Genomic DNA, 9,111 nt, shown 5'->3' on the forward strand with positions numbered 1-9,111 from the left:
CCCAAACATTTTACAAAACACACAAATCTTAGAAACATAGAAGATAGGAGCAGGAGTAGGTCATTCGACCCTTCGAGCCTGCTCCGCCATTCAACGAGATCATGGCTGATCTTAAAATTCAGTACCCCGTCCCCACCTTCTTTCCGTAACCTTTAATACCCTTATACTGAAGAAATATATCTAATTACCTCTTAAATATATTTAATGAATCTGCCTCTACTGCCCTCTGTGGCAATGAATTCCACAGATTCACCACCCTCTGGGTAAAGAAATTCCTCCTCATCTCGCTCCTAAATGGTTATAAAATGTATATTATCCTCAGACGACGGCCCCGGGTTCTGGATTTTCCCATCTTTGGAAACATCCCATCTGCATCCATTCTGTCCAGTCCTGCCAGAATTTTATATGTCTCTATGAGATCCCCTCTCAATCTTCTAAACTCCAGCGAGTACAATCCCAAATTGCGCAATCTTTACTCATAAGTTATTCCTGCCATTCCAGGTATCAGCCTGGTGAATCGCCTCTGCACTCCCTCCATTCCAAGAACATCCTTCCTTAGATAAGGCGACCAAAAATGCCAAATTTTATTGATTATATACAGTGCTGTTCTCTTGCATTCGCTTGACTTTTTCCACTAAATGGCAGAAGAGCTCTCTCCTAAATCATTAGAGAAAGAATTAGATGGGCCTGATGTTACATTATTTTGACCTTCTTGTTTCATGAAATCCTCATTTTCTGAACTCGTGAAATGAAGTTATTCGCTACGTTGTACTTGGCTCAAAGAGAAGGCTTTATCTATGAACTGCACACTTCTACAAAGTAGAAAAACTAGATCACAAATACACAGGATTGAATGAAAAAATCTATTCGTAGAAAACAGGGCAGCAAGAGGGTAGTGTTGAATCAGAATTTAGTGTCATGAATGCGTTCTGAAATTCGGTATGTTGCAACAGAATCATCGTGCAAACATTCATATTGCAACTATCTCACAACATTACTATAAATACAAAAAAAATGCATGAAAAGTAAAGGATTGTCTATGGTTCATTGGTTATTTAGGAATCTGATGGCAATGGGGAAGAAGCTGTCCTTGTGCCATTGAGTGGTCTCCTCTAGGTTTCTGTGCCTTTTCCCCAATGATAGCACAGTGAAGAGGGCATGGGTGAGGGGGCAAGTGCAGGACTAAGGAGATTGCTTCAGAAGTTGATCTTTTTGGATGATAGATGAAATGTGTCAAGGCTGGCTGGAGTCAATGTAAGTCCTAACAAGTTTCCCAAAGCGCTTCCTGATGTTGCATGTTCAAGTCACTGGTCGGCACTCATTTAGGCGAGTAATTCTGTTTTGATTCGGTCCTGCATTGATGCAGGAATTCTTTCTAAACCTTATTTATTAATTTTAACATATGCAGAAAGTAAGTAATTCACGTACAGAAAAAATACAAAATAAAGTAATACAAGTACAAAGTAACATAGTTAATACAATACCAATCTTGGCATCTCCCCCTAACAACTAAAAACTAAGTCTAAAAAAAACTATTTTTAACCCCTAATCCCCCCCCACCCCCACGATAAATAGTGAAGAATTAATACTATTAGTATAATAAGAAAAAATAAAAAAAATATATCTTAAAAAAAAATCGATATATATATAAAAAAACAAAAAATATATTAAGTATTAATTATTAATCCAAAAAAAAATTTATTATATAAGAATATATATGAAAAAACAAAAGCAAAAAGAACTTAAACAAAAAAAACAACTAATAATAAAAAAAACTAAAAAAAATAAAAAAAAGAAAAAAAGAAAGAAAAAAAAATAAAACATATATATAGAAAAAATATATAATAAAAAGTTTTTTTAAAGAAAAAAATGATTAATTCAAACTTATTTAAATTGTATATAATCAATAAATGGGGTCCACTTTGATGCAGGAATTCTTGAAGCAAATGGGACTGCAGCCTGTGGCAGGGAGTAATTGAAGCCAGTGGATCTGCACATGCTCACATGACACATCCCAGGACATCTTGCATTATCTGTTACTAAGATGTGAGGCAATATCAATGACAAATGGACATTAAATCTGACCTTGCAGCCAGGCCCAGAACCAATAAGCTGAATAAATGGAGTGGCAATAGCTGAAGGTGAATCATCATTTTTTTCCATCCAGCTTCAAGGAAAACAGGTTCATTTCATGATTCATCTGCACTTTGTATTGAGAACTATAGAAGCTGAACTAATTACATTTCGATTGAGTGTCTTCATGCTGCCAGAACCAGTACCTTTTCTGATTTTGATTAATGGGATTTGTTAAAACTCTGAGTTAAATTTTCCAATGCAGTGTCAATCCAATGGAACCGAGTCACACACAAATTGTGCACATCTGGCTATTTCCAATTGTCCTCAAGTTACACCCTGCCTCAGGAATATCCACAATTTCTCTTTTTTAAATGGATTTTTTAATGATTTAACTCAGTGGTTGCAAACTGCTGCCCTAAACGTACATTCTACCATTATCCCTATGCTATAAGTGCTCTGTGATTGGTAAGGAATTGCGTAAGATGGTATGTGAGTGGAAAAGGAAGGTTGAGGATGTCTGAACCCAATTGTTACTGAAATATTTTGCTTGAGAAAAATTGTCCTTTGGATGTTGTGAAACCATGCACATGACGAGTCAATTAGGGATGATTAAAACACTGGTTTTCAAACTTTTTTCTTTCCACTCACATACCACCTTATCAATCCCTCACTAATCACAGAGTACCTATAGTATAGGGAATACTTTGCGATATATGAGTTTAGATGGGAAATTTGAAAACTATTGGTTAAACTTGATGTTTGATCATGATTTTTGATTTCTGCTGGTGCAGTCTTCGTTATGTTTGAGTAAGTTTCATAAAGACAAATGAAGGAAGTATTTAGCAGAGTGAAGAATATTCCTGCCTCTCTGCACTCCTTTTCCAGTGAAATGGAGAGCAGAGAATACACAACACTATGTTGGACTGAATCCAATATTAGTGAGTACAGCTCAGCCATTGTGTTCATCATCACAGTTTTATCATTCAGTTTGATCAGGGGTGATATGTATCTGAATTGATTTCCATGTACTTAAAATAATCTTGCAGTTTAGATGGTTCACTGTCTTTTAAGGGAGAGACGGTTATTAATATTTTATCCACAAAGCTCGGTGAATTTGTGCTTTTTGAACCAGGGGATTTATAAAAAAAAAGGAATTAGAATCAGGAATCTTAATCCATCAACAATTCTGGCCACAGCCCTAAATGGAACTAATCCTCATTACAATTCTTCGCTCAGTATTATTTCAAATCTTGGAGATGATTTAAACTTCTTTTCCATTGCAATGATACTAATAACCAAGTAATATATTTTAGTTAAGCAAGAAAGTCTGTAGATGCTATGATTGCCGTAAATAGACAAAATTGGTGGACAAACTCAGCAGGTCATGTAGAGTCCATAGGAGACATTTTGGGTCAGAGCCAATATCAGACTATGCCCACATTTTGCAAAAAGCTCATGTGCAAAAATACTGAATAAAATTTCTGGGTTATCTTCTGAAGATAAGTCACTAAGAAGCATCAATGGATCCACCAAACAGGGATCATACTACTTCCTCGCTGAAAGCCAAATCAGTGATTTTTCTCTTGCAGTGTATAGATCCAGGAAGGCATCCTTTCCTATTGTTAGGTAAAAACATCATGAGCTGGGAATGAAGAAGGAGTCACCCAGTGCTGGGCCGTAACAAGATACAGTTGTGACCTTGTACTCTCAAGATAAGAGTGGTAATGACAAATTGATGTGCAGCAAGCTAGCAGAGAAGGATAGCAACAGTTTATTCTTTGGAAGACTACACCAAAGAGTCTGGAAAAGCAACCAACTGAAAAACCTCACAAAGATAAGCGTATACAGAGCCGTTGTCATACCCACACTCCTGTTCGGCTCCGAATCATGGGTCCTCTACCGGCACCACCTACGGCTCCTAGAACGCTTCCACCAGCGTTGTCTCCGCTCCATCCTCAACATCCATTGGAGCGCTTTCATCCCTAACGTCAAAGTACTCGAGATGGCAGAGGTCAACAGCATGGAGTCCACGCTGCTGAAGATCCAGCTGCGCTGGATGGGTCACGTCTCTAGAATGGAGGACCATCGCCTTCCCAAGATCGTGTTATATGGCGAGCTTTCCACTGGCCACCGTGACAGAGGTGCACCAAAGAAAAGGTACAAGGACTGCCTAAAGAAATCTCTTGGTGCCTGCCACATTGACCACCGCCAGTGGGCTGATAACGCCTCAAACCGTGCATCTTGGCGGGCAGCAACCTCCTTTGAAGAAGACCGCAGAGCCCACCTCACTGACAAAAGGCAAAGGAGGAAAAACCCAACACCCAACCCCAACCAACCAATTTTCCCCTGCAACCGCTGCAACCGTGTCTGCCTGTCCCGCATCGGACTTGTCAGCCACAAACGAGCCTGCAGCTGACGTGGACTTTTTACCCCCTCCATAAATCTTCGTCCGCGAAGCCAAGCCAAAGATTCATTGGACAATGTAATGGTATGATAATTTACTAAGTACGTATCCTGAGGTATATATAAAAAAAAACACCACTTGCTGATAACGGCAGAATGCACTTTCTCCAACTAACACTTAGTTGCAAGTGTTACAATCCGGTAATAAAGAACAAAGAACCTTGATTTCGACTCAGTCTGGTGTCTGACTCACTCATTCATGAACAAAGCAGACCTAACACTATCTAGAAGTGATGGGTGCTACAGCTTCCATGCTATGGTCACAAATAAAGCAGAAGCAATTCAGAGCAATTTTTATCCCTCTCTGGAGTTTCTGTTTGATCCCATGAGAGCTTTGTTGTCATCTACAAGCAGATTGCTATCCTGGCAGAAGATGGTACTCAGTAAAAGTTTGATGATAGCTAAGATTAAATGTTGTTTCCCTCAAAACATGGAAACCAATAGATGTAACTATGGAATCAACACTGCAGTATTCTGACAGCAAATAGATGGATTATGTGATTTGGTTGTTGGGTTCAGCATAGATCTGGAGGTTTTGTGTTTTTTAATTCCAGCAAGAAAGCCATAGAGGTTGAGAATCACTGCTCTAGACTAAATTGTTACTGAAATATTTTGCTTAAGAAAAAATTTAATTGACCCATTTCCTTTGGAGTTATGAAACTATGCATATAATGAGTCAATCAGGTACAATTAAAACAGGGGGTTTTCAAACCTTTTCTTTCCACTCACATTACCTTAAGTAAGCCCTTACTAATCACAGAGCACCTATGGCATAAGGAATGCTTAAAGTGGAATGTGAGTGGAAATAAAAAGTTTGAAAACCACTGTTTTAATCTTACCACTGTTGTAGAAGATAGCACAAAATATGTGAGTGGTCCTTTAACTCACACAGCAACACAGCATTCAGGAGGAAGAAAACATAGTTTTATTGAAAGTGATAAGTGAATGCTCTGCTTTGGATCAGTAGAATCTAATTTCTCCTGTCAATGCTATAAATGAACATTGCACAAGGACTGAATTTATTGCCTGTTTGCCAGATGTGGAAAACATCATTTCTGCAAGCACACAATGTCACTGAAGTAAACCCTTCTGCAGGATAGAATTTTAAGGGATTTAAGTTTTCATTTAAATTCACCTGTGCATTGACAATAGAGTCTGAAATATAACAAGTGAAAAGATTCTCCGGAGGCTTTTTAAAGAGCATTTTAATTATTTAACAGCATTCTTCAATGCTTGTATTTTGTCATAAAATTTCACCAAGTGCTAATAATTCTAAGAAAATTATTCAAACCTTGGAGATAATTCTATGATAGATTCTCTGTAATTCTCTTCAGATTTATTGGTTCATGAAAGAGCTGATAATTTACTGATAGATAAGTTTTGTGAAAAATTTAGCTAAAGTAAAACATCTAAAATTGTACCATTCTAAAATTGGTTTAAGGTGTATTGAGATTGCCATTTATCTCAAGAGCATAAGCCTCTATCCAGATTTTCTTTTCCCTTTTATTCCTTTTTATTTCCATATTAATTGACACCAATTTAGTTAAGAACTCAAATGCTTTGAAGAGGACAGTGTATCTCTGCAAACCCACTGCCAAATTTACATTGTGGACAAAGGGGGCTGACATTACAACTTTGACTTTTTTACAATTTGGTGTTCTTTCGGTAGACCAATGAGCCACAATCTTCTAACTAGGAAAGCAGGATGCCACTTAACAATGCTGTTGTTCAGGGCATTGATGTGCCGGAGAATGCTTCCAATATCTGAATCCAGTTCAGTCATCCTTCACAATTTAGCTGTTGCACAAGTTCTACCTTTGAGTGCACCTTCAGAACAACAGAAATAAGAGGAGGAAGGGAGGGCATCAAGAATCCCTCTGTAACTATTTTTTTTGAAATGGACAACTTTTTATGCAGTACTTTCCCAGTGGCTACAGGATGATGAGTGGAATATTACATTCTCAAAGTAGAGGAGGCTAATTAGTCTCAAGCAGATCTGGTATAAGGTACGACTTGGTCTTCAACATCTTGCCATGACTGGGCATCTTGGCCAACAGGGAACACCAAAGACACTGATGGAAAGGTATGGTGAGATGATAAATTAAAGAGGACGATCCACTGACATTCCACAGAAGTACTTGAAACACGAGTCATTTTGGTATTCTGTTTAATGACAGATTCCTTTAATCCCATTAAATTCCTGAAAGTCCAATGAATATTAGTTTCAACCATCTGAATTTTCACTACCTGTTTCCCATGTTGAGCATGTCTGGGACTAGAGGACATAGGATAAAGTGAGAGGGAAGAGTTTTAAAGAGGAATTGAGGGGTAAATTTTTCACACAGTGTAGTTGGTACCTGGAATGAACTGCCAGAGGAGTGGTGAAGATAGGAACAATTTGAGAAGCATCCAAACAGAAACTTGAATGGGAAAATCATAAAGGGGCAGGGAATTTAATGCAAGTAAATTGGATAGGTACAGATTGACTTGATGGTTGTTATCAAACCTGAAGGGCTTATTTCTCTGCAAATCAACTCTGCGACTCTGATCTGAAGCAGAACTCATATAGTTGGTGGTTCTAGGTTTGTTATAGTGGAAGCTGTGGTGATACGACCACTAGCCTACTGCAGGAGGCGATCTCTGTACCAGCAGAAGGACCATCTGGGGGCTGACTCCACCTGGCCAGCTGTCAATCAGCTGACCCAAATATAAACCTGAGCCAGTCACTCGGGAGCCACCACAGCTGAAAATGATATGTACAGGCTTTTAGCACAATAAAGTCTGTAGTACAGTCTTTTGTGTTTTGTGTCTGCTTGCTGCTACCACAGCACGTCACAGAAGCTGACACATTGAATGCTAGTGATGAATTGGTAAAAATATGTACTTCAGGTTCCAAATATAGTCATTTTCAGAGTGAGAGGGGGACTTAGCCATAATGTTGCACACATGCCAATTGGCAGATCAACATTAAGGACAAAACATTTCATGTTGTATAAACACCAGCCTTCATCTTAAGGTTACCAGTTTAAAATTCTTTTTCATCCTCTGGAGTAATTCTCAGTAACTTTACACTTTGAATATTTGACACCAGGCACTTTAAGGTGTTCAGTAACTCACCACATGTGGATCTAGCACCGGAGCTGGTGACTACAAGTTGAATGATTATGTCTCTATTTTTTTGGTCATCTGAGTCCATATGTTACTATGTTGGGCCATTTGACATTAAGACATGATTGTGGATAGTTGATTGGTGAATATAAAGTATTGGAGTAGTAGTTGAGGCTGGTAATGCAGTTGCTGAGGAAGGGAAAGTATTGAAGGCTCTACTGAACTTGACCACCTACATTGATTCATTAGTTATGTTTGCAACATTCCCTTGATATTTTGGGGGCACAAGTCCTGGCATTAATATAATTTGTGTTCACTTTCCATTGTGATGTTTACATTTTTGTATGGATTTTAAGGCCCCTGTTGACAGAGAACCTCTCACACCCTCTCCAACTCATTGATCATGGCATCAATATGTGAATTTTAAAATGGAGTTGCCTCCTCCTGACCAATCAGCTATTTTCTACTAGTGTCAGTCTTAATGAAACTGCCTGCATTCTCATGTAATCAGTAGATGGGTTCCTGCAGTGACGTCGTCATAAATACTTGGGTTCCTATTGAACATTTGCTGGAATTATGATCAGTAGGTGAAAAAATGATTTGTGTTTGCAACATTCATTAAGTCAACCAGCATGGGTTGCTCACATATTTTGATTACAGAACACATGTCCTCATATTATCCAATTTCTCCCCACTGCCTATAACTTGCATTTTTTAAAAATTCCTTAATTTTGCATTTCCAAATAGCCAACATTCTTTAAGTAATTGCAAAAGAAGTAAGGTCATCAGGTTCACATGAGTTCCAAACAGAGCAATTTCATCCCTTTTATGTTTTTTTTCTTGTAAACCTGCAATTTATTCTCTCTCGTGCCCTTTAATTTTGCTCTTTTGCCAGTCAGGGAAATATGCAATCACTAATTAATCCACCAGCAAAGTAGAGCAGCCAAGGAAACCACGTGATCTCATGAAGAATGTTGCCAACCCTACCGGCAGAGCTTGAGACAGGATAGGACATGGGTTGCTGGTTCTGTGAGGAAGAAGCATGAAAAACAGTGCCTATGTCTGCTGTCCAGTGGTTTAAGTATTAGACTGCACTGATACACAGAAATAACGAAAAGAGTTGGCAGAGTATTCACATCACTGAAAACTATGTTCATTGCCCAGCTTTTCAGCTGTTGAAGTGATCAAATTAATTATTTTTTTTCTACAATTTCACCTCGTAAAAGGAAAAGGTATTGAATTTCTTCATTTAAAAAAAAAACCTGCAAAATTGGCAATGGTAGATTAGTCACCTGGCTTACACTTGCTGATTTTTAAGCCTTTTAATTTATGTCCTAATCAAGTTTTATCCTTCATGACCTGTGAGATTCTAAGTTCTCAATGGTTAAGGGACTAGCACTGATCAGCACTGAGAGTCAGAAAGCACGAAGTGCAATATTCTCCAACTACATCGGCAGATATAAA

At 38.3% G+C, this 9,111-nt stretch overlaps 1 protein-coding gene and 1 long non-coding RNA gene across 2 annotated transcripts in view; both read left to right on the plus strand.

Annotated features, from left to right (window-relative positions):
• LOC138739179 (uncharacterized) overlaps nt 1-9,111 on the plus strand; it is a 448,454-nt gene that overhangs the window by 286,689 nt on the left and 152,654 nt on the right. The gene's annotated exons all lie outside the window — the stretch shown is intronic.
• LOC138739939 (uncharacterized) overlaps nt 1-9,111 on the plus strand; it is a 109,412-nt gene that overhangs the window by 18,889 nt on the left and 81,412 nt on the right. The window lies entirely within an intron of this gene.

This window comes from Narcine bancroftii, chromosome 7 (genome assembly GCF_036971445.1).
Source record: "Narcine bancroftii isolate sNarBan1 chromosome 7, sNarBan1.hap1, whole genome shotgun sequence".
NCBI classification, from domain to species: Eukaryota; Metazoa; Chordata; class Chondrichthyes; order Torpediniformes; family Narcinidae; genus Narcine; species Narcine bancroftii.